A 26,195-nucleotide genomic window follows, 5' to 3' on the forward strand; every position below is an offset into this window, starting at 1 on the left:
GCCTATCTCTTCAGACTCCACACACAATTTCCCATCCCTGTCCTTGACTGGTCCTACTCTTTCCCTAGTCATTCGCTTATTCCTGACATACCTATAGAAAGCTTTTGGGTTTTCCTTGATCCTTCCTGCCAAATACTTCTCATGTCCCCTCCTTGCTCGTCTTAGCTCTCTCTTTAGATCCTTCCTCGCTACCTTGTAACTATCCATCGCCCCAACCGAAACTTCACACTTCATCTTCACATAGGCCTCCTTCTTCCTCTTAACAAGAGATTCCACTTCCTTGGTAAACCACGGTTCCCTCGCTCGACGCCTTCCTCCCTGTCTGACCGGTACATACTTATCAAGAACACGCAGTAGCTGATCCTTGAACAAGCCCCACTTATCCAGTGTGCCCAACACTTGCAGCCTACTTCTCCACCTTATCCCCCCCAAGTCACGTCTAATGGCATCATAATTGCCCTTCCCCCAGCTATAACTCTTGCCCTGCGGTGTATACTTATCCCTTTCCATCATTAACGTAAACGTCACCGAATTGTGGTCACTGTCCCCAAAGTGCTCTCCTACCTCCAAATCCAACACCTGGCCTGGTTCATTACCCAAAACCAAATCCAACGTGGCCTCGCCTCTTGTTGGCCTGTCAACATATTGTTTCAGGAAACCCTCCTGCACACACTGTACAAAAAACGACCCATCTATTGTACTCGAACTATATCTTTTCCAGTCAATATTTGGAAAGTTAAAATCTCCCATAATAACTACCCTGTTACTTTCGCTCATATCCAGAATCATCTTCGCCATCCTTTCCTCGACATCCCGAGAACTATTAGGAGGCCTATAAAAAACTCCCAACAGGGTGACCTCTCCTTTCCTGTTTCTAACTTCAGCCCATACTACCTCGGCAGAAGAGTCCCCATCTAGCATCCTCTCCGCCACCGTAATACTGCTCTTGACTAGCAGCGCCACACCTCCCCCTCTTTTGCCTCCTTCTCTGAGCTTACTAAAACACCTAAACCCCGGAACCTGCAACATCCATTCCTGTCCCTGCTCTATCCATGTCTCCGAAATGGCCACAACATCGAGGTCCCAGGTACCAACCCACGCTGCCAGTTCCCCTACCTTGTTTCGTATACTCCTGGCATTGAAGTAGACACACTTCAAACCACCTACCTGAACACTGGCCCCCTCCTGCGATGTCAAATCTGTGCTCCTGACCTCTATACTCTCATTCTCCCTTACCCTAAAACTACAATCCAGGTTCCCATGCCCCTGCTGCATTAGTTTAAACCCCCCCAAAGAGCACTAACAAATCTCCCCCCCAGGATATTTGTGCCCCTCAGGTTCAGATGTAGACCATCCTGTCTGTAGAGGTCCCACCTTCCCCAGAAAGAGCCCCAGTTATCCAAAAATCTGAATCCCTCCCGCCTGCACCATCCCTGTAGCCACGTGTTTAAATGCTCTCTCTCCTTATTCCTCATCTCACTATCACGTGGCACGGGCAACAACCCAGAGATAACAACTCTGTTTGTTCTAGTTCTGAGCTTCCATCCTAGCTCCCTGAAAGCCTGCCTGACATCCTTGTCCCCTTTCCTACCTATGTCGTTGGTGCCAATGTGGACCACGACTTGGGGCTGCTCCCCCTCCCCCCTAAGGACCCGCAAAACACGATCCGAGACATCACGTACCCTTGCACCTGGGAGGCAACATACCAAACGTGAGTCTCTCACGCTCCCACAAAATCTCCTATCTGTGCCCCTGACTATAGAGTCCCCAATTACTAATGCTCTGCTCCTCTCCCCCCTTCCCTTCTGAGCAACAGGGACAGACTCCGTGCCAGAGGCCCGTACCCCATGGCTTACCCCTGGTAAGTCCCCCCCCCCACAAGTATCCAAAGCGGTATACTTGTTTCTCAGGGGTACGACCGCAGGGGATCCCTGCACTGACTGTTTTTTCCCAGTCCCTCTTACAGTTACCCACCTATCTCCAATCTTTGGTGTAACTAATTCCCTGAAGCTGCTATCTATGACCCCTTCTGCCTCCCGAATGATCCGAAGTTCTTCCAACTCCAGCTCCAGTTCCCTAACTCGGTCTTGGAGGAGCTGGAGATGGCAGCACTTCCTGCAGGTAAAATCAGCAGGGACACTCACTGCATCCCTCACCTCAAACATCCTGCAGGAGGAACATTGCACTCCCTTCCCTGCCATTCCTCTAACTTTCTACCAAGATCTGGCTAAAAAATAATAATAATATAATAAAATATGGTACTTACCTCAGACCAATGGGTTTTATTATTAGGTTAGAGGAGGAGGGCGGGTGGGAGACACTACACGTGTAGTGTCTCGGGTTTCCTCTCCACCAGAATTTATTGGGGAGGGTCTTCCCAGACGTCCGCGGGTCGACTTCCTGTTCCCGCCTAAAAAACTAATTTAAAATAATAAAAAAAAAGAAAAAATTCTCAGCTCCTGCTGAAATTGACTAACCAGCCAGCTGTTCTCACGCCGCCGAAATCGACTGGCCTGCCCCTGCAAAGACAAGTGCTTTTAAAGGTTGACTTACCTCCCAGCAACCTCCTTCCGCAATGCTCCCGCTGAAACTGACTCACCAGCTGTTCTCACGCCGCCGAAATCGACTGGCCTGCCCCTGCAAAGACAAGTGCTTTTAAAGGTTGACTTACCTCCCAGCAACCTCCTTCCGCAATGCTCCCGCTGAAACTGACTCACCACTCACCAGCTGTTCTCACGCCGCCGAAATCGACTGGCCTGCCCCTGCAAAGACAAGTGCTTTTAAAGGTTGACTTACCTCCCAGCAACCTCCTTCCGCAATGCTCCCGCTGAAACTGACTCACCACTCACCAGCTGTTCTCACGCCGCCGAAATGTTGAACAGGGAGTGATTTCCCCAGTCACACAACCAACCTGGTGCTGTTCTGGACGGATTCCAGCTCCCAATCCCAATGGTCAACTCAGGCGGTTTGTGGATCTCACACAGTTAAATGAAACTATGTGGAGAGAGGTCCACCCAATGATCCAGAACGACAACCTGACAAAGCTTGCCAATAGCATACTTTTAATCAAACTCCATGTTAAGTGGTTGTTGCAAATACCCCTTGACCAGGTGTCCAGACTGCCGATTACCTTTATCACACCATTTGACTGGTTTTGCTTAAATCGCCTCCACGTCATCTGGCCCAAAGATATTCCAACGCATCATGTCCAGAATCCTGGCAGGCAAGCAAGGTGCTATTTGCCATATGAATGACATCCTCAACCATGGCTCGCTCCACAAGAGCAGAGCATGACCAGAGGGTAAGAGAGATTCTCCAGGCACTCCAGGAAGCAGGTCTCACACTGAAATGACAAGTGTGAAATTGCCAAGATCACTATAGAATTGAGGCCACATCATTCAAAGACATAAGGCAGGATTCTCCATCCTGCCACACTAGTTTTCTGGTGCGCGCGCCCCCGCTGGCAGCAGGATTCTCCCTCCCACCAGTCAGAGAATGGGGTTTCCCATTGTGGGCAGCCCCACGCTGTCGAGAAATCCCTGGCCGTGGATGCGTTGTCGGCGCAACAGAGATTCGCGATAGTGGAGAATCCCGCCCACAGGGATTTCGGTGAACCCACAGTCATGACCAACTTTCCCAATTAAAATGTATCACAGATGTCCAGCAATTCCGAGGGATGATAAACCAGGGAGGCGATGCAGACTTGTGATGTATTGCACATCTCAGCCTCCAAGTTCCAATGTGCCCGTAAAAAAATAAAAGAGGACAGTAAAATGTCTCTAGTACAGGAGTTGTGCGTAAGAGTGCTCTGGATAGATCCCCGCAGAACGTGTCATCCAGAAATAAAATGAGCAACAGAAGTCATTTGGCAACAGTGGATGACCTCTTAGTTCATGATCACTGCTTGGTCATTCCTCAATCCACGTGAGAATAGATTCTCGACAGACTCCATGGATGGTGCCTAGTCATTGCGAAGTGCAAAGTTTGAGCATAGAAATTTAGTGGGCATCACATAAGCGCTTCAAGATCCTCTGCTGTTTGTGGTTTTCATTAATGACTTGGATGAGGGAGTTGAAGGGTGGGTCAGTAAATTTGCAGACGATACGAAGATTGGTGAAGTTGTGGATAGTGAGGAGGGCTGTTGTCGGCTGCAAAGAAACATAGATAGGATGCAGAGCTGGGCTGAGAAGTGGCAGATGGAGTTTAACCCTGAAAAATGTGAGGTTGTCCATTTTGGAAGGACAAATATGAATGCGGAATACAGGGTTAACGGGAGGATTCTTGGCAATGTGGAGGAGCAGAGAGATCTTGGGGTCTATGTTCATACATCTTTGAAAATTGCCACTCAAGTGGATAGAGCTGTGAAGAAGGCCTATGGTGTGCTAGCGTTCATTAGCAGAGGGATTGAATTTAAGAGCCGTGAGGTGATGATGCAGCTGTACAAAACCATGGTACGGCCACATTTGGAGTACTGTGTGCAGTTCTGGTCGCCTCATTTTAGGAAGGATGTGGAAGCTTTGGAAAAGGTGCAAAGGAGATTTACCAGGACGTTGCCTGGAATGGAGAGTAGGTCTTACGAGGAAAGGTTGAGGGTGCTAGGCCTTTTCTCATTAGAACGGAGAAGGATGAGGGGCGACTTGATAGAGGTTTATAAGATGATCAGGGGAATAGACAGACAGTCAGAGACTTTCCCCCCCCCCGAGTGGAACAAACCATTACAAGGGGACATAAATTTAAGGTGAACGGTAGAAGATATTTGGGGGGGGGGGGGGGGATGTCAGAGATAGGTTCTTTACCCAGAGAGTAGTGGGGGCATGGAATGCACTGCCTGTGGAAGTAGTCGAGTCAGAAACATTAGGGACCTTCAAGCGGCTATTGGTTAAGTACGTGGATTACAGTAGAATGATGGGGTGTAGATTAATTAGTTCTTAATCTAGAACAAAAGTTCGGCACAACATCCACACCCAGAGAGCCCCTGATGCCATCTACTGTCCCACAGCGCCCATGGCAGATGTCAAAGGGTTTGGCTTCTTTATTTATCAAGGCAAGACATAACTCATGGCCATAGCTTGTTACTAGAGATAGCTGGAAGTGGTCAGACTCCACACAACCAGCACTACAGGACAACTTTTATACCTATGACTTCCAGATGATTTCCGATATTGGTCCCCAATTTGCGAATGACCACTTCTCCCAAGTTCACTGCTGACAACGGGATCATCCATATTGCCAGTTTCCCTCCTAATTTTCAAGGTAACACAGAGGCTGAGCAAGCAGTTGTGGTGATATACATCACTGTAAATACACATAGGGGTTAATTTACATACACTACACCTAGCTAGACACTAGAGGGAGCACCAGAGACATCAAGACACCCAGACGTGACACTACCACAGGGGGGCATTACACCCACCCATATATAAGGACACAGCACACATGATCTCTCTCTTTCCAGTGGAGACATTTAGTGAGTATAGACAGGGTTGATTGAAACATATCACACCCACCACGTGGATTGTAGCAGACTGGTTTGATCATCTGAGTAACTATAGAAGGATTAACAGGAGTCGAATCCAAGTAGGAGAATTGTTAATAGTTTAATAAATGTGTTAAAGCTATCTCCAAGTCTGAACCTTCCTTTGTCAGAGTGTACATCAAGGAAGCAGCTTATGCTACGTCAAGAGCATAAAAAAACATGGTACCAAGGAGTGACCTGTTGAATCCCTATAACTCAACTCAACAAATTTGTGACAACCAGCAACAGCACCCAGGCATGATGTTCAAGATTCTGGTTCCACAGCAGCTCAGGTACCACGGCAATCTCGGTGCAAACTGGCGTGCGTTCAGGCAGAGATTAGAGATCTACCTGGTAACGTCCGACCTAGATGGCGTGGCGGATGCAGAGAAAATACAGCTGCTACTCACCATCGCGGGTCCAAGAGCAGCTGAAATCTTCCAGACCTTCAAATACTCAAAGGGGCAAAACAAGAGCGACTTCCAGGCAGTCCTCGACAAATTCCAAGAATTCTGCGAGGAAGATAAAAGAAAAGACAGTAAAAGAGACGCCAATCCTGACCACGAGGCGAAGGTAGGCCTGCAGAAAACGGCAGTTTTGATTTGCAGCCATCTTGGAATAGGAGTTGCATATGCGCAGTTGCGAGACATGCGCTTAGAACGGGAAGGTCCATTTGCACATGCGCGAGAAGCCGCGCATGCGCAGATGCGAACAAGGCCCCAAGTAAAGGAACAGTGATCTGCACATGTGCAATCGCTTCCTACGCCACAGGCTTAGTGACGTCAGAGGCCCCGGACCACGCCCACTTAAAGGGGAAATGTCACAAAACAAGAAAAAAAAATTTTTAAGCCTCGAAACAAGATTCTTTCACCTGGAACGACAGCACTATGCCTGAAATTCGACCAGTAGCTGAAAGTAACCTCCGCAGAACCCTGCAACAAGCAGTTAGCAGAGCCCGAGAAGATGATATGTTTTTTGGAGACAACGACTCGGACGAAGATTGCATCTTGGGAGATGGCTACCCCAGTACAAAATCCGAACCGCAACCGGAGATGTTGTACCGTGAAGACCCCGACGATGAGTCCTTTGGATTGGGGAATCTTCAGCCCAGCATACATGACATCCCGACTCGTGGGTGCAGGATTAAGCTGCGGCCTGACGCCAAGAGACAGAGAGCGGTACAAGCCCACAGACAACGGCCTGCTGCCACACAGAGAATGGTCCACGCACCACGAAGAGTCCCTGACTCCACACAGAAAGCGATGAAAGACTCCAGCGAGCTCGTGGACAGCCTCCACGATAGAAGCAACGTAAGACTCCAGAGCGCAGTCCTTGCATGAACAAGTGATGACAGTCTCCACAGCGAGACCAATGCACGATTCCACACAAGGAACGCTGCAAGACTCCAGAGGGAATGACACAAGCCTCCACAGCGAACTCGTGGACAGACTCCACCATGGAAGGAACGCAAGACTCCAGAGCGCAGTCCTTGCCATGAACAAGACCATGAGGATCCAGCAACCACCTCTGAGCAACCAGCAGCAGACGATGCAGGTCTGCCACGCTCAAGTGAACAGAAAGACTATGACAGTCTGCCATGCTCAAGTGCACAGCAAGAAGACTATGACAGTCTACCACGTTCCAGTAAACAGCAAGAAGACTATGACAGTCTACCACGCTCACGTGAACAACAAAGCGACTATGACAGTCCACCCAGATTGTTTGAGCCACCAGAAGAAGACTCTGACAGTCTACCCAGCTCAAGTGAATGACAAGAAGACACTGAGGCTCTACCCACTGTATGTGCAACGTGACGACTGCATCCCACTTCCCATACAAGATGTGCAACGTGACAGACCTCAGCTAGTGTACAGAGGCACTCGACAATCACAGAGACTACTGGTGACACCACGTTAATTCATTCCTCATCCGCTCGAGCCTCTCCACAAGCAGATGCATTCCTGAATGTTTTGACTCCGGATGGGGAGCATCAAGAAACCTCAGAAGGTTCAAGTGAGCCTGCAATGACTCCGGACGGGGAGCATCAAGAAACCAAAGCTGATTCAGGTGAACCAGAAAGGGCTCCAGACAGGGAGCATCGACAAGCCAAAACTGACTCAGGTGAAACAGACCAGACTCCAGACGGGGAGCATCGGCAAGCAAAAGCTGATTCAAGTAAGCTGGACATAACTCCAGACGGGGAGCGCCGCAGAATCAGAGACGGCACGCTCAATGTAACAGCAGGTGCCACAAAAGACACTGACACGAGTAACTGTGTGAAGGACTCGTATAATCCACTTGGTGTGGTCATTGAGCTCAACAAACTCAACAACAAAATCTACACAAACAACAACAAAGACAGTTTACGGGCAACACGGTAGCATTGTGGATAGCACAATTGCTTCACAGCTCCAGGGTCCCAGGTTCGATTCCGGCTTGGGTCACTGTCTGTGTGGAGTCTGCACATCCTCACCGTGTGTGCGTGGGTTTCCTCCGGGTGCTCCGGTTTCCTCCCACAGTCCAAAGATGTGCAGGTTAGGTGGATTGGCCATGATAAATTGCCCTTAAGTGTCCAAAATTGCCCTTAGTGCTGTGTGGGGTTGCTGGGTTGTGGGGATAGGGAGGAGGTGTTGACCTTGGGTGGGGTGCTCTTTCCAAGAGCCGGTGCGGACTTGATGGGCCGAGTGGCCTCCTTCTGCACTGTAAATTCTATGATGAAATTCTATGATGACAACGACACGAAGCGTACCAGAGCCAACAATGTCGACAACAAGCACAACAAAAATAATGGAACTACGACTGGTACGACGTGGTACAACTCTGCAAATGAGGGACACAGTTACTGCTCAGCTCAGTACAATGACATACCATGGCAGGACGATGCATCTTACCAATTCACGTTTGCTGCACTACCAACAGGCAACCTGGCTTTCAGGACAGGTGCCTTCAAGAATTGCTACCATAAGCATCGGAAAAAAAAAAGAAAGACTCCAAATCAGTCAATGAAGTGATTTGAACACTTGAACACCTCCTGATGACCAAACACCAGAACACTGACGGCATTCACAAGGGAATGACAACGTCACCATTGACACTTCCATACCAGACCATATAAATTCATGAACTTTGGACTCAACCTTTTATTTTGTAATGTCTTATCCTCAAAGTCATCACAACTATTATTTGGTCTTGTATAATATTGCATAGTCATCACAGTTATCATAACTTGTACATAGTGTCACTTATCTACCTATTTTGTTCAATTTTCTTTAACACTGTACAGAAAATACGCAACACAAAAAAAAGGGGGGGATGTGGCGATATACATCACTGTAAATACACATAGGGGTTAATGTACATACACTACACCTAGCTAGACACTAGAGGGAGCACCGGAGACATCAAGACACCCAGACATGACACGACCATAGGGGGGCATTGCACCAACCCATATCAGGACACAGCATCTCTCTTTCCAGTGGAGACATTTAGTGAGTACAGACAGGGTTGATTGAAACACATCACACCCACCACGTGGATTGTAGCAGACTGGTTAGATCGTCTGAGTAGCTATAGAAGGATTAACAGGAGAGTCGAATCCAAGTAGGAGAATTGTTAATAATTTAATAAATGTGTTAAAGCTATCTCCAAGTCTGAACCTTCCTTTGTCAGAGTGCACATCAAGGAAGCAGCTTATGCGAAGTCAAGAGCATAACAAAATAGCAGTGAGGACCAGCAAGGATCTGGTGCCCAAGAATCCTGACTGGCATTCATCCCTGCTGTCTTGTCGAGCAGCGCCTCTGGCCAATGGATTTTCTCCAGCTGAATTGTTCATGGGCCGATGTCTAAAAATACAAATTCTCTGTTGCCTGCCAACCTTCAACCTAACGTCACTCCTGCGGACCATAAGAGGGTGAGAGAGGGGGTGTTGAGCCTCCATGAAAACAATGGCAGTATCATTCCAGACATCGGGCCCAAATACTCCGGTCATTGCAATTCACTTTTTCCGGTCGTTGAAATTCACTTTTCCTGTCTGCAATACACCCCCGCCCATGGGTTTCCCCGTGACATGGATTGGTTACAATGGGAAATCCCTGCCAAGCGGCAGGAAGACAGAAACACATGGCTGGGGGAACCAGAAAGTCCAGCCCCAGATGTGATGAACTCATGGATGTCTGTTTCCAAGAGTGAGTCTCACCCCTTCTCCACGTCTGCTCCTTCCTCTTTCCGGTCTGTAATCCTCCTTTGACATTGATCTCTTGCAGTTCCTCACTCACACATACAGCCCTCAAAATTCTCTGCCTCCCAAGGCTTATCACCTCATGTCTGACCTACCTTTGGCCCAGATATCGATACAAATCCCTTTCTTCACCTACCGCCATTCTGAGCCTCCTTATACATTCAGTACAATGTTTCCACCCCATCAAAAATACTTCATGAAAACTTATATACTCGAACCAGTAATCTGCCCTTTCACTCTAAACATTGCCATCCAACACAGACAAAGCCATTCAATACAGACAAAGTTCTAAGCTCCAAGTTCAACTCCCTCCGACCCGTTTCCAGTTGACCAACTTGATCAAAGTCACCCAGGTGAGAATGATCACAGATCCATGTTGATCCCCAATTTGTCGGTGACCTCGGATACCAATAACCTGCCCATTCTCCTCCAACAGCTTACTGGTCAACCTTTATGGTGCCATTTTGTCATCATTGCACATATCATTCAATAGTTTCTCCTCCATGTTCACTCCAATGTGCCCTGGTGTTTCAGTGTTGGCGCTGTCTTTCTTGAGGCTCGTGTGTCAGCTCATTTGGTAGCACTTTCAAGTCCCACTCCAGGAATTGAGCACAAAAATCCAAGCTATTGGTCAGCTCACCCCACTCAGTCTCCTCTTCCCTGTAAAATATTCAGAAGTTACTTTTATATAAAAAACAAGTGAACAATGAACTCAGGAGAACACACAACTTTATTATAATAGTGCATCTCTTCCAGGAGACTTTTTCCTGCCTGGTGGATGCTCTAATTACTGAAAAGCAGAAAAGGAAATCTTTTTCTTTGTAGCTTCCATCTTACTGAGGAAGCTTCAGGCCAATCCACATTCAACAAGCTGCTCAGAAAACTCTGCTATATTTTGACAGCGGAGTCAAATCAGAACATTCTAAAACAATCAACAACATTCTAAATCAAAGTCAATTAGTCTCATCTCCGAAAGTTAACAGGTGCTTTAAAAATGACAGAATCCGGATCTGCATCTACAGCAAAAACTAATCAGTTCTTCCTTGGACCAGTTTTGAACTAGTTTTCCCACATTTACGAAGACCATAGAGGACTTATATAATCAATAGCAATGTTGTGTTCCATGTGCTCATTTGACATTGCCAGCATATTCACCAATGTTAAGGAAGACATGGATATTTGTGTTGAAGCACTGTATCATGGCGATCTAGGTCACTGCATGAATTAGTATTGATTGAGCTTATGAACTTAGTAACTCTCGCAGTTGAATTGTTTTAACGCCTATGCCCAAATGGAGGTGTTGTCATGGGATCCCCTCTAGCTCTTGCAAACACCTTTATGGGGTTCCATCAGAAACGTGCCTTCAATAGAATGATACCTAACCTCCTACACCTTGCATATTTCCAATATGTGCATGATTCCTCAGCTGCAAGTAATAATTTTCTTAATATCTCTTGATGGGCTCCATCCTGTGCTCAAATTCACCTTTGCAATGGAGCAGTCAAGTGAACTCCTTTTCCTTGATTCACTAGTTGAGAAATTTGCCACAGACTACCCCAAGCCTAACGTCACTGGTCAATACAGGCGTTGGGATTCTTGCAGTTCCATGCACGATAAGATTGGCCTTATCGTCAACCTTGTAAACAGGGCCGAAGCCATTTGCTCACCATGCAAGTTTGATGCGGAAATTGGGCACATCAATGACATCCTGCAGGATAATGGCCACCCCGATCACATCAGTCTGCGCTGTACATTAAGCAAACCCATGAATGGGCCTAAGCCCATCACTTCAGTCCTGAAAAGTGCCCGTCTACCTCCAATTACCCTGGAAGGGCAAGGTATCTCAAAAACTTGGTGAGCTAGCTGATGAACGTTTCTACTGTGCAGCGAGTGTATTCGAGTGGTATATGCCATTTGCAGGATGCTACCTTCAAGCTAAAAGGATGTTATGCCTATCACACAATGAGCAATGTGGTTTATGAATTGCAGTGCCAGTGTAATGCCAGGTCAAATGTTCCAGAGGCTGGTGGATAATATCAAACAGCATGTCCCTTCTGCTGCTCACAATGGACAAAGTACAGACCATACCCAACCAGCCCATGTTTACAACACTCAAAACACAGTGTCCAACATTAGATGATGATTGTGCGATTGGACATTTCCTAAATGATCCTCGGTGTGCTGCAAATTATGACGGCAACCAGAAATTAGTTATGATTGTCAGTCGGGATCACAGTGTGGCATTTTTGCATGTACTGGATAATACACAGGCCCTGTGATTTGTGGACAGAAAGAATGTGCACACATTGCACCTGTTTCAAATAAACAAAATAAGTAAGTGAAAGCCATTCACTGGTCCATTCCTTTAAGCAATGCTTAGACCAGAGTCAAGCTGCCTGGTTAAAGTCTCAAACAATGCGTGGCTGTTAACGGTTAGTCACCATTATGCATTGGGGGGGGGGGCGGGGGGGTTAGAGGCACGGTGGCGCAGTTGTTAGCATTGCTGCCTCAAGGACCCAAGTTTGATCCCGGACCACTATCCGTGAGGAGTTTGCACATTCTCCCATGCTGCGTGGGTCTCACTCCCACAACTCCAAAAGATGTGCAAGGTAGGTGGATTGGCCATGCTAAATTAGCCCTCAATTGGAAAAAAAAGGAATTGGATACACAAATTTTTTTTTTTTTTATTTTTTTTTTTAAATTGATGTATTTTCTGTGGCAACATCCCTACCAGAGACCGCTTGCCAACCAATAGGCACTCTCTTCACATACAGTATACGGTTGTTGTTTCCCCCGACATGGATATTCTTGATTGTTCTGATGAATGCAAGATGAAAAGCTGACAAAATCTATTTTTTCAGCAATACTCAAATTCTGTACTACCAAACAACTATCAATACCAATATTCTTACTGATTGTATTTCCCAAAACAAAACATGCAGATAATTTTTTTTTTTTTTTTTTTTAATTAAACAGACAGTAACCAATAATGGGGTTACATTTCAGATTAGATATAACAGCAACCGTGAAGCTACTATTATTTGTCTGGTCAAATATCAACAATTTTAGCGGCTCAAATGTGGTTATAGATCATTACAGCAGTGCAAAATTTCAAAGAAAAGATGACCTTCTTGTAATGTTTTATTTATCTCCTTCAAGTTACTTTTCTTTTTGCGTCAACTCTATTTTTCTTGTCCGATTTCTGGATTGTACTAATATTCCCCGAATTGGATGCCCCAAAATTCTCGATGCAGCATTCCAAAATTTACCCGGAACCTTGGAAGCATCCAACAACCTTTATTCATTTCAAATGTTAAAAGACAGTTTTGCAACAAGGTAGCAAGTTCAACAAGCATCACTTACATGTAAATCCATCAGCAGCCTCAGAAGCTTGAGTTAGTAAGGGCAGGTTTATTACCAGACCTGCTGCCATTGTTTCAGCTGGATAATAGCAACCTGGATTACAAATACCATTACTGATTAGTCCAATGAATATGAAGACAATTATAGAGCCCTCTATAATTGGAAAATGTATTTACCCAAACCCAGGGCTACAATTCCAATTAAAATAAATTCTAGGGGTAAACTTAACAATGGGTGTGCTTAGCTACTGGTTTTATTGCTTTAATGTAGATATTTTACTTCACAATATAATTTTAAATTGAGTGAAATGTTGGTTTTAAGACATTGTCTAAACTCTACGGAACATCTCGAGAGTTACCAATACATTTTTAACTCAGTGTGGAAGTCACTAGCAAGGTCAGGATTTGTTGCTCATTCCTAGTTGTTCTGAGAAGGAGGAAATTGTTTTTTTCAAACTGTCAGGACAGCTGGCTTCCTTTCTTAAAAGGATATTAATGAGCCAGTAAAGTTCACTTTTAATGGTACCAGATTTTTTAAAAGCCCAAATTCAAATTCTCAATGGCTTCTAAATGACCAGTTCAATCAAATAACCACACTTTAACTAGTAAAGCTACCATGAATATTTGAGTTGGCACAGTGGCAAGCACTGCAACCTCAGTGCCAGGGACCCGTGTTCAATGGCAGCTTTGGGTGACTGTGTGAAGTTTGCACATTCTGATGCGTCGCTTTCTACCTGGAAGGGAATGGTTTCGTCCACCGCGTGCATGGCGGCCTTGATACGACTGAAGGCCGACTGAGCCTCAGCCGTCAGGGAAAAACCGTGCTCTTGGACGGGCTTCGTCCGCATATCTGGGGACCCACTGGGCATAATAGGAAAAGAGCCCCAGGCACTGTGAGTGCCTTGAGGCTACGGGGGAGGGGAAGTTCCTTAAGGGGGCGCATGCGGTCGGGGTCTGGCCCTAGGACCCCGTTTTCCACGACGTAGCCGAGGATGGCTAACCGGGTTGTGTGGAACACGCATTTCTCTTTATTGTATGTCAGATTGAGGGCCCGGGCGGTCTGGAGGAACTTCCTCAGGTTTTCGTCATGGTCCTGCTGGTCATGGCCGCAGATGGCGACTTTGCCCAAGTACGGGTATGTAGCCCGTAAGCTGTACCTGGTCCACCATTTGATCCATTGCCCTTTGGAAAACGGAGACTCAGTTTGTGACACCAAAAGGGACCCGGAGGAAGGGGACGAGCCGACCGTCTGCTTCGAAGGCTGTATAGGGGCGGTCCTCTGGGCGGATAGGGAGTTGATGATAGGCCGACCGTGGAGAATACTCGATACTGGGCGATTTGGTTCACCATCTCAGCTATGCGGGGAAGTGGGTACGCATCGAGTTGCGTAAAGCGGTTTATGGTCTGGCTATAGTCCACCACACGTTGTTTTTCCCCCGGAGCGGACTACTAGTACTTGTGCCCTCCAAGGGCTGTTGCTAGCCTCTGTGACCCCTTCTTTTAGTAGCCGCTGAACCTCTGACTTGATGAAAGTCATGTCTTGGGCACTGTATCGCCGACTCCTGGTGGCGACGGGCTTACAGTCGGGGGTGAGGTGAGTGTCGCCAGGCTGCATACCGTGAGCGGGGGCAGGGGTCCGCCGAACTTCAGGGTCAGGCTTCGGTGGCTGCACAAACTCCAGACCAAGCAGCACGGGGGACGCAGAGGTGAGGGAGGGCATAAAACGGGCGTATTTGACACCTTGGATAGAGGTTCGTGACACAATACCCCGTGATTTGGACCGAATGAGACCCAGATGCGAGGGCGATAGTTTGGGAGGCAGGATAGGTGCACAGGGAGCAGCGTCTTACCGAGTCTGGATGGATAAAACTCTGTGCTCCCAGGGTCAAAAAGGCAGGGGGTGTCGCGGCCGTTGATTTGAACCTGCATCATTGAGTTTCGCAGGTGCTTCAGCTGAGATTGATCGAGCGTGATCGCTCCTAGTTGCGGGCAGTCAGAGTCCTCGGTTGAATCGGACTCGCAAAATGGCCGCCGCCGTCGGTCGCACATTTGTGAGTTTTGAAGATGGCCGCCCCCATGACTTGCACGAGGCCGATGATGCGTTGCAAGTAGGCATGTCCGGCCGCCGCGTGGCCGCGTTGCTGGGCCTGTGCTCCCGGGAGTTTGATTTCGGGGTCCGATGAGACTTTTGTTTCTGGCCTTTGGGCCCAGGCAGGCAGACCTTCACGAAGCGCCCCTTCTTTCCGCATTTGCCGCAGATAGCGGAGCGGGCCGGGCAACGCTGGCGTCTGTGCTGGCCTTGCCCACATAAATAGCATTGGGGGCCCCCGGTGTGAGCGGGTCGCCGTGCGGCGCAGGCCTGAAGCGTGGCCGAGTCTGGAGGAGATCGAGAGGGGTTTGCAAGGTCTGCGGAGTACGTGCGGAGATTATGGTAGGCCGCTTCCAGGAAAGAGAGCATTACGGTGCCTTGGAGGTCCTTTGCTCCGTCTTCTAGGAACCGCTGCCGGATGTACGTGGATCGGATACCGGACACGAAAGCATCACGAATATTTAAGTTCATGTGGACTTCTGCCGTCACCTCTTTATGGTCGCAGTTCCTGGCGAGCGCGGTGAGTCTCTCCAAGTATTCATCTAGCGTTTCCCCAGAGCGCTGGCGGCAGGTCGAGAGCAAATGTCTGGCGTGTACCTCGTTTATCGGCTTTACGAAGCGCTTCTGTAGGATTTCGACCGCCGTTTCGTACGTTGTAGCTTTCTCGATCACTGAGGCTAGTCGGTGGCCCACCCGGGCATGTAGTAAGCTCAGCTTGCGAGGTCCGTCAACTTCAGTCTCTGAGGAATTCAGATAGGCATCAAAACACCGGAGCCAGTATTAAAACATTTCAGTGGCTTCCGGCGACCGTGACAAATATAAATTTCTTTACCCGTCAGTCTGGCCTCAATAAAAGTCGAGATGGATTTGCAGGTACAGCATTAGTTATTTTATTTGACTTGCAAGTCTGATTCATTTCACACAGGCACAGGACACAGAACTAGTCTCCTAGACCCCTGGAAAACGAATGAAGAAGAAGGAGACAAAGGGATTTCTGCAAATACATTCAAATGGCATCAAGTTTCACATACACAAATCCAATAGGTCATCCTATACCCCTCCTGACCTGGCCATACATCCTGATTGGCTCACTTCTCTCCCTTCCTCTGGCCTCCTATTACCCAGCATCCTTTTCTCCTCCTTATCTGGACACCCCTGCCCCTTGCTTTGCCATGCGTTCTGAAATCCTTTGTCTGTGAACTAACAGAATCAGACCGGCCTATGTTTACATTACAGTAACTAATATCTGTAAAGTAACTATTTTATATCACATTCGTCAACCGAGCGTCCAAATTGAGCTTCTCCGGCTTTAGACCGCTGTCCATCATGATGTAGTCTGGTTATTAAATTGAGATACCTTCAATTACGACTCAGGAGAGGAGTTCGATAATACAAAGGCTTTAATAACCAGAAAACCAAACAGCTGCCAAGAAGTGTGCTCACTGCACGCAGCCTACTGAACGTAACCTTATATACAGCTTCCTGGGGGCGGAGCCAGAGTCCCCCAGGGTTCCAAACCCGGTCTTAAAGGAGCCTACACATTAAGGGTACATATGTATACAGATATCATTCACTACACTCAGCCTGACATGAAGTTTGTTTCTATTTTCAATTTTTGGTTTGTATGGGTGGCACAGTGGTTAGCACTGCTGCCTCAGTGCCAGGGATGTGGGTTCGATTCCGACCTTGGCTGACTGTGTGGAATTTGTACATTCTTCCCGTGTCCGCATGGGTTTCTTCCGGGTTCTCCCGTTTCCTCCCAGAATCCAAAGATGTGCAGGTTACGGGGAATGACCATGCTAAATTGCCCATTAATGTCCAAAAGTTAGGTGGGGTTACGGGGATAGGGCAGCGGTTTGGGCCTAGTTAGGGTGCTCTTTGGGAGGATCGGTGCAGACTCGAAGGACCAAATGGCCTCCTTCTGAATTGTACGGCTTCTATGATTCTCCAAACTGCCTTTTCCCAGAAGTTTGAAAGTAGCTGCTTATTTTTAAATCCTAATAGAGGACACACAATTCATTAATATTCACAAGGCGAAGATAGGCCAATGAATGGAAATATTTGCCAAACTTTGTGTGATCCTTCACTCCATGGGATACATTAACTGATATTCTCGGAGGGTAATGAATCTAATGGAATTATTTACCGCAGAGAGCTGTAGAGGCTGGGTTAAGTATGCTGAGATAGACAGATTTTTAATCAGTAAGGGAATCAAGGGTTATGGGCATAAGGTGGGAAAGTGGAGTTGCGGATTATATCAGATGACGCATGCCCTAATTGAATGGCGGAGCAGACTCAATGTGCCGAATGGCCTTCTTCTACTCCTACGACTTATGGTCCACCAGCAGCTGATGAATCAGTACTCTCCCATGTTAAATGCCAAATGGAGGAAATATTATGCAGGATACAGCATGTATTGAAGAGTTGCTTAGTTGCAGGTGGCGAAACCAGGATTAAAAAAACTCACTGCATCAAATAAATCCTGGCTTCTTTGCAAATCACTTTAAATTGGTATCCTCGGGTTAGTGGCCCTCCTGCCATTTGTGGTAAACACCACTAATAATATATTGCATGTATTACAGCACTGCCCGTGTATTACAGGTACAACGGTAAATCCCTGCCTCCTGCGCTGCTCCCATTCTGGTTCCAGCTGCAGAAGGCACAACATCTTGTGCAATAAAGCCTCGATTGTTTCACCATTTTTTTCTCGTGGTAATTGACGGTACATCAATTTATTGCACAAGCTTTTAAAAGATGACCATCTTAATCAAGCCTGATCGCCTGGAGCTGAGCCACGTCCACCTTCGACCACTGGCTAGCATGCTTCGAAGGCGACCTCAGAGCAGCCGCTGAAGAACTCTCAGACCCACAGAAGCTCCAAGTCCTCTGCTCACAGGTGAGCCCTGAAATTTTTCCCCTCATCCGGGATGCGCCCACCTCCTCAGAAGCGATGACGCTACTAAAGGGACATTACGTTAAGTCGGTGAATCAAATGTATGGCAGGCACCTCGTGGCCACGAGACGGCAACTCCCCGGGGAGACACTGGATGATTTCTGGTGGGTCCTACAAATTCTCGGTAGTAACTGTGACTGCCAGGCAGTCCAACACACCGATTTATTAATCAGAGACGCTTATGTCACGGGCATGAAGTCTACGTCCGTTCGCCAGCGACTATTGGAAGGGGTACGCTCGATCTTGCGGAGTCTAGGCAGCTTGCTAATTCACTAGAAGTGGCCTCCCGTAATCTGTAGGTCTACACCCCCGACCGCGCGGCACCCTCGTGGGCATCGTGGGCCCCACCAGCTGCCGACTCCAGCTCACCGCAAGCCTGCGCCGCGCGGCAGCCAGCCAACCCCCCCCCCCCCCCCCCCCCCCAAGTGTTATTTTTGTGGACAGAGCAAATACCCCAGGCAGCGCTGCCCGGCGTGTTGCGCAACCTGCAACGGGTGTGGGAAGAAGGGACACTTTGGGCGCAATTCATCCCAGTTCCCAGCCTCCTAGTCTCCCGCCCCCGGGGGGCTAGGAGCAGCGGCGCGTCATTTACGTGCGCCACGTAAAAACGGCGCCGCGTAAATGGCGTCATCCGCGCATGCGCAGGTTGACCGGCGGCAACCTGCGCATGCGCAGTTGCCGTCCTCCCCGCGGCCGCCCCGCAAGAAGATGCCGGATGGATCTTGCGGGGCAGCGGAGGAAAAGAGGTACTCCTTCAGAGAGGACGGCCTGCCGATCGTGGGCCAGACCCCTTTTGAGTCGTCCCCCCGGTGCAGGAAACACCCTCCCCCCCCAAACAGGCCGCCCCCCCCCCCCCCCAGAGCGTTCCCGCGCTGTTCCCGCTGGCAGCGACCAGGTGTGGACGGCGCCAATGGGAACCTGTCGTGTTGGGCAGGCCGCTCGGCCCATCTGGGCCGGAGAATCGCCGCTCGCCCGTTACAAACAGCGAGCAGCAATTCTCAGAGCAGCCAGCCGTGATTCTCGCCGGGCCGGTTTTTTTTTTGGGGGGGGGGGGGAGAGAGAGGAGAGAGAAGCGCATGCGGGTGCCGGGGCGGCATGGCGGGACACGCGCGGCGCCCTGGTGATTCTCCCACCCAACGTTGGGGGGGGGGATTCCGCCCTTTGTTTCAGTTTGCCAGGCCCGGTCGGTCGCCGCTGTTTCCAGGCCTGGCATTACTACACCACCCCCCCCACATGCGGCCCGCGGGCGCCGCCATCCTTGATGCCGCCCACGATGGGCGCCGCCATCTTCGGCTCCATTTTGGACCGCGCCTCCGGACCCCTGCTCGTCTGGCCGTTCGCTGCCTACGGATATCTCCGCTACCGCTGATCAGCCTGGGACCTCCTGTCATGCGAGAGTGCCTTTAAGAATTGGATGTTGAAGAAATGTACCTTTAACAAATGAAGCTGCTCATATTACTGAAGTGCTGTCACAAGGGGAGAGCTGAGCTCACTTCTGCTTTTGGTTTCAGTTTGAAAAAGCAGCTTGTGTGTGTCTGTGTGTTTCCAGAGAGCTGCAGGAAGAAAAGCAAGGTGCTGGAACTGAAGTCAACCAAGCTGATATATCTCTGCCATCAAACAGAAAATATATATATTCTGTGACCTGATGTGTTACTGTTTTGAAGGTTTGAAGCCTGTGGATGTTTGAAGGAACATTGAGGGATTATTTAGTGTTGTATTATTTTCGGGATTATCTTTGAAGTAAGCGGTGATAAGAGATCCTATGTTTATTTAATAGGTTTATTTGGGTTCATCGAATAAACACTGTTTTGTTTTAAAAACCACGTGTCCATAATTGTAATATCACACCTGGGGAACAAGCAGTGTGCTTCAAAAGCAACAATCCATTAAAGGGAGAGGTTGGTTGAACTCCATGATACATTTTGGGGTTCGCCCATAACAATTGGGGGCTCGAGGGGGATAAAAGTCTATCTATTGGATTGGCTTTTGTGAACTTAAAAGACAGTGAAGGATTATTGCTTTACTGGTGTGGTATTTTAGTTTAAGTGGGGAGAGTGTTGTGAACAATGGCTCTTTCGGACGTTTTTGGGGGTGGACGCGGTGACACGTGATATCTTACGGACAGAGAGTAAAAACAGACTGTATAGTTTGGCAAAAGCATTGCAGTTAACACTGCCTAGCAAAATACGAAAAGAGGTACTTAACGCGGTGCCTGCGCATTTACGTTTGCCTGTGATACATTCTGACTCATTAGATATGGCAAAGCTCCAGTTGCAGATTAAGCAATTTGAACATGAAAAAGAATTAAAGCAACTTGAACATGAAAAAGAATTAAAATGGCTTGAATATGCAATGAAAGAAAAAAAGAAAAGAAATAGAGATAGAGAGGAAAAAGAAAAGGAGAGAGAAGAAAGAAACAAAGAAAGAGATAGAGAGGAAAGGGAAAAAGAGAGAGTTTGAACTTCGGAAAATGGCTCTGAAACATGAAAATCAGTTAAAATTGGCAGACGCAAAGGGACACGTACAGTTGGAGGAGATGGATGAGGATAATGAGACAGAGCGTCATCGTCGAAGACGTGGTGGGGATCTATTTAAACATGTCCAAGCATTGCCAAGGTTTGATGAGAAGGAGGTAGAAGCCCTTTTTCATTTCATTTGAGAAGGTAGCTAAACAAATGCAATGGCCACAGGACATGTGGGTATTACTGATTCAAACAAAGCTGGTAGGTAGGGCTAGTGAAGTGTTTGCATCACTACCGGAGGAGGTAACTGGAACGTATGAGGAGGTGAAAAAATACATCTTAAGTGCAAATAAGCTAGTGCCTGAAGCTTACAGACAAAGGGAACCCTAAGAAAATGGTAGAGGCGGACTTCTGCCTCGAAGGCAGTGTATGGGCCTTACGGATGGGGAGCTGGTGATAGGCGGATTGGAGGTCTACCGTTGAAAAGACCCGGTACTGTGCAATCTGATTGACCATATTAGATATGCGTGGGAGGGGGTACGCGTCGGCCTGCGTGTACCGATTGATGGTCTGGCTGTCGTCCACGACGTTTCTCCCCAGTTTCAACGACTATCACTTGGGCTCTCCAGGGGCTGTTGCTGGCCTCGATAATGCCCTCCCGAAGCAGCCGCTGGACCTCGGACCTGATCAAGAACAAAGAAATGTACAGCACAGGAACAGGCCCTCCAAACCCGTGCCGACCATGCTGCCCGACTAAGCTACAATCTTCTACACTTCCTGGGTCCGTATCCCTCTATTCCCATCCTATTCATGCATTTGTCAAGATGGCCCAAGATGTCCTGGGTGCTGTACCGTCTGCTCCTGGTGGCAACGGGTTTGCAATCCGGGGTTAGATTGGCGAAGAGGATCACGAGGCCGCACAGTGAGGGGTGGTAGGAGCCCGCCGAATTTGAGGGTTAGGCTCTGGAGGTTACACTGCAAGTCCAGGCAGAGTAGTAGGGCAGCACAGAGGTTAGGGAGGACGTAGAGGCGGATGCCGCTGAATTCTAGGCCCTGGACCATGAGTGTGACCATGCAGAACCCCCGGATTGCGACAGAATGGGATCGAGGCGCCAGGGAAATTCTTTGGTTGGCGGGGTGTACCGCGAGGGAGCAGCGCCTTAGCGTATCCGGGTGTATGAAGCTTTCAGTGCTCCCGGACTCCAGCAGGCAAGAGGTCACATGGCCGTTGATTTTCACGCTGGTCGATGCGGTGGTCCAGGTTGTGCGGATGAGACTGGTTGATCGTCACTGAGGCGAGTCGTGGTCGGTCGTCGCTGACGTCGGATGATGGGGAGCCTGGGGGGCCCAGGTCCTGGAATGCTGTCGGTGTCCATGTCCCGTGGGGGAGACAAGATGGCGGCGCCAAAATGGAGGCGCCCATAGGCCGCACACTGCGGGGGTTGGACAAGATGGCGACGCCCATGGGCCGCACGTGGACTGAGGGGGAGAAGATGGCGGCGCCCACTGACCGCGCGTGGTCCAGGGAGATGAAGATCGCGGCGCCCATTGTGTGTAGGCTAGGGGGGTGGGCGATAGCAGCAACTGCGTGGGCCTGGCACACCGCGGCGAAGTGCACCTTTTTGCCGCAAGCCTTGCAAAGGGCAGAGTGGGCCGGGCAGCGTTGGCGAGGGTGCTTCTACTGGCCGCAGAAGTAACATCAGGGACCCCCGGGGTGCGCGGGCTGGTGTGTGGCGCAGGCGTACTGGCTGGGTAAGGCCCCCGCTGGAGCGGCTGTCTGTGGGGTCCACGAGGGGAGAGGAGGAGTGGGCCACGTGGTTGGTCGGGTAGGCCTGAATGTTACGTGAGGCAACCGCCATGGAGAGCGCTAGCTTCTTTGTTTCAGCTCGGTCGAGCGTGGCCCCTTCTAACAGTATTTGGCGTCTGAGGTGCGACCCAATCCCCGTAACGAACATGTCCCGCATAAGAAGTTTGGAATGTTCGGTGGCCGTAACAGCCTGACAGTCACAGTCCCAGGCGAATGGGATTAGGGCCGCCAGAAGTCTTCTATGGACTCACCAGGGAGTTGAGAGCGAATGGAGAGTACGTGCCTGGCGAAGAGCGTGTTCGTTTTCTGTGCGTAGTTTTCTTTGAGAAGCGCCGTGGCATCGGCGTAGTTCGGGGGGTCCTGGATCAGCAGAAACATGTTGGAGCTCATCCTTGAGTACAGGATCTGTATCTTCTGAGCCTCCGGAGCAGGGTTGGTCGCTAAGATGATGTACGCCTCGAAGCAAGCTAGCCAGTGATTAGTCCTTTTTGGCATCGCTTGATTGCGGATCCAGCTGCAGGCAATCTGGTTTGATTCAGAGGTCCATCTTTTAGGAAATCTTAGAGCAATAAATTGAGGCACGACCAATTGAATAAAGACTAAAGCTGGCTACAACTGAGACTTTATTGCTCTAAGGTGTGTGGCCTTCCACAGCAGCTGGCGAAATGGCTGCTGAATGGAGGACATGCATATTTATACTCCGCCTACTGGGCTGAGCCAGCAGGCAGGGACTACCGGCGAACCTGTAGTACAGGTCCTACCTTACATCACCTAATACAGGTGCAACAGTGGTTTACCACAATGGATAGAAAGCTGGTTAGCAGACAGGAAGCAAAAGGCTGAAATAAATGGGTATTTTGGCGATTGGCAGGCAGTGACTAGTGGGATACTGCAGGGATTGTGCTAGGACCACAACTGTACACATTATATATTAATGATTTGGGCGAGGGAACTAAATATAGTATTTCCAAATTTGCAGACAATACAAAGTTGGACGGGAGAGTGGACTGTGAAGAGGATGCAGAGGTTCGTCTGCGGGATTTGGACAGGCTGAGTGAGTGGGCACATACATGGCAGATGCAGTATAATGTGGACAAATGGAAGATCATAATGGGTGTAAATTTTGGGGTAAATTGCAGGTACAACAGGCAATAAAGGCGGCAAATGGCATGTTGGCCTTCATAGCGAGAGGATTTGCATATAGGAATAGGGATCTTTTGCTCCAATTATATAAGGCATGGTGAGGCCACACCTGGAGTATTGCGTGCAGTTTTGGTGTCTTTATCTGCAGGAAGGATATTCTTGCTATGGAAGGAGCGCAGCGAAGGTTTGCCAGGCGGATTCCTGGGATGGCAGGACTGTCATATGAGGAATGTGACCACCCTCTGGGTGAATAAATTCCTTCTCATCATAGTCCTAAATGACTTGTCCTTGATCCTGAGATTATGTCCCCTGGTTTTAGACTCACCAGGCACTTGCTACATGGATCCACATTCATACCATCAGCAGTATCAATCAATAAGTATCAATGAAGATCTTATGAGGGAAGGCTGAGGTACTTGAGGCTGTTTTCGTTAGAGAGAAGGTTGAGAGGTGGCTTAATTGAGGCATACAAAATGATCAGAGGATTGGATAGGATGGACAGCGAGAGCCTTTTTCCTCGGATGGTGATGTCTAGCACGAGGGGACGTAGCTTTAAATTGAGGGGAGATAGATATAGGACAGATGTCAGAGGTAGGTCTTTACTCAGAGTAGTAAGAGCGTGGAATGCCCTGCCTGCAACAGTAGTGGACTCGCCAACACTAAGGGCATTCAAATGGTCATTGGATAGACATATGGATGATAAGGGAATAGTGTAGATGGGCTTTAGAGTGGTTTCACAGGTCGGCGCAACAGCGAGGGCCGAAGGGCCTGTACTGCACTGTAATGTTCTATAAATTAACATTTTACAAATAAAAAGTTAAATTTCTGGGTCAAGAACTACCACTGTTTAGGGAATTTTTCTCCTTTTAAACATTCAACAAGTTGACCTCTGACACTGTAAAAAGTCTATTTTCCCCTTCATTGTGACCTTGCCAAAAGGCTGTGGAAAGTCTCAACGCCCACCGCCACCCTGGCCGTCACAGGGAATGGCAGACCAGAGACAGGAGTTTCCCCTTCAGCAGCACAGGGGATCCAACAATTTCTCAGCTCAGCACGGATTACGGCACAGACCCTCCTCACTGAGGTACACGTGCGTCCCCAATACGAAACCTTCCACGGGTACGCGTTCCTCCCCGGCGATGCAGCCGACCCGAGATATTCACCTCCCCCGGGTTCACATTCCTCCCCAGGGACGCAGCCCACCCTAGGTACAAACCTTCCCCAGGATGACCGTGGATATACACCTTCCCTGGGTACAAATCACTCCCTGGAGGCACAGCCCACCCTTGGAATACACACCTCCCCCGGCTAAGCATTCCTCCCTGGGGACGCAGTCCACCCTACATACACACCTTCCTCGGGTATGCACCATACCCGCAGTATAACCGGGTACACGTTCCCCTTCAGGGTACAAGTCCCTCCCCGTATACAGGCCCCACACCCAGGGTACGCACCTTCCTTGGGTAAACGCACCCCCCTCAGGGTACGCGCCTTCCTCGGGGAACACACACACCCGGGATATGGGCTTTCCTTGCCCCACCCGGGATACGCGTCTTCCCTGGCGCAAGAGCCCTGCCCGGCGTACGCGCCTCCCTCGGGTACATTATTCCTCCCCAGGTACACACCTACCTCAGGTACATTATTCCTCCCCAGGTACACACCTCTTCTCGAGTACATACCTCACCCTAGAGTATACACATTTCTCCTCAGGTACACGCCCCTCCGCCGATACATACCTTTCCAGAGAGGTGTACAGCTTCCCCTCGGTGAAGCTCCGGCCCGGACCGTTATGACAGCACGTGCCCACCGGGGCTTTGCCAAGAAACGGGGCAGCTCATTGGTTCGCCCGGGAACCGGCACATGTAAAGTTTTCACTGATTGGCTGTTGATTCCCGGGGAAGTTCAGCGGGAGCCAATTAGAATCAAAACAATCGACGCGCGAGAGTGGGATCGGGCCAGAGAGACGCTGCCCCGTAACTTCCGCTGCGGCTGCGCTGCTGCGCCGCATGTGCGCAGCGTACGGGCGGGCGCGCGCCACGTTCAAACTGGTGGACGTTATTTTCAGTCAGTTCGAAGCCCAGCCGAATGGACAATGCAGACACTGCGCGAACATATATTCAACAGGAAGGGGTTACAAAATGAGGATCCCCACTGTAAATGCAAACAACCGGGGAAGTGTCCGTGACTCATTTGTCCTCGAAAGTTCAATTTTCCACCAGTCCAAGACAACACCACCAGGAATTAAAGGATGGTTACTGGGTGATCAGGGATACCCATCGAGAACATGGCTTATGACACCGTTCCGGAGGACCAACAATGAAGCACAGGAATGATACAACCGTGCGCATGTAGCAACGTGTCGGGTAGTGGAGAGGACAATTGGTGTTTTCAAATCACGATTTCGATGTCTGGACAGGTCAGGGGCACGTTACGCTATGCACCAGAAATAGTCTCATAGACTGTTGTAGTGTACAACTTTGACATTCAACATGGACTGAGCATTCACCTGGAAGATGTCTTGCCACCAGAAATGGACGAGCTGGCGGAAGGTCATATGGAGCCTGATGCAGGCATACTTCCTGATGTGGGTGTACAAGCCCAGCCTTCAGATGACGCACGAGCCA

General features: G+C 49.1%; 1 protein-coding gene across 6 annotated transcripts in view; it reads right to left on the reverse strand.

Annotated features, from left to right (window-relative positions):
- LOC140388168 (coiled-coil domain-containing protein 38-like) overlaps positions 1-26,195 on the reverse strand; it is a 124,080-nt gene extending 97,885 nt beyond the window's left edge. For 2 of the 6 annotated variants that reach the window (XM_072471925.1, XM_072471924.1), the window contains exon 1: positions 25,308-25,549. The gene's annotated coding sequence lies outside the window, so the exon portion shown is untranslated. Of the gene's footprint in view, positions 1-12,449; positions 12,573-13,118; positions 13,212-14,967; positions 15,925-25,200; positions 25,252-25,307; positions 25,550-26,077 lie in introns of those variants that run through there. The other 4 variants (XR_011934117.1, XR_011934114.1, XR_011934116.1 and 1 more) reach the window with 4 other exon arrangements.

This window comes from Scyliorhinus torazame, chromosome 13 (assembly GCF_047496885.1).
Source record: "Scyliorhinus torazame isolate Kashiwa2021f chromosome 13, sScyTor2.1, whole genome shotgun sequence".
Lineage (NCBI taxonomy): Eukaryota > Metazoa > Chordata > Chondrichthyes > Carcharhiniformes > Scyliorhinidae > Scyliorhinus > Scyliorhinus torazame.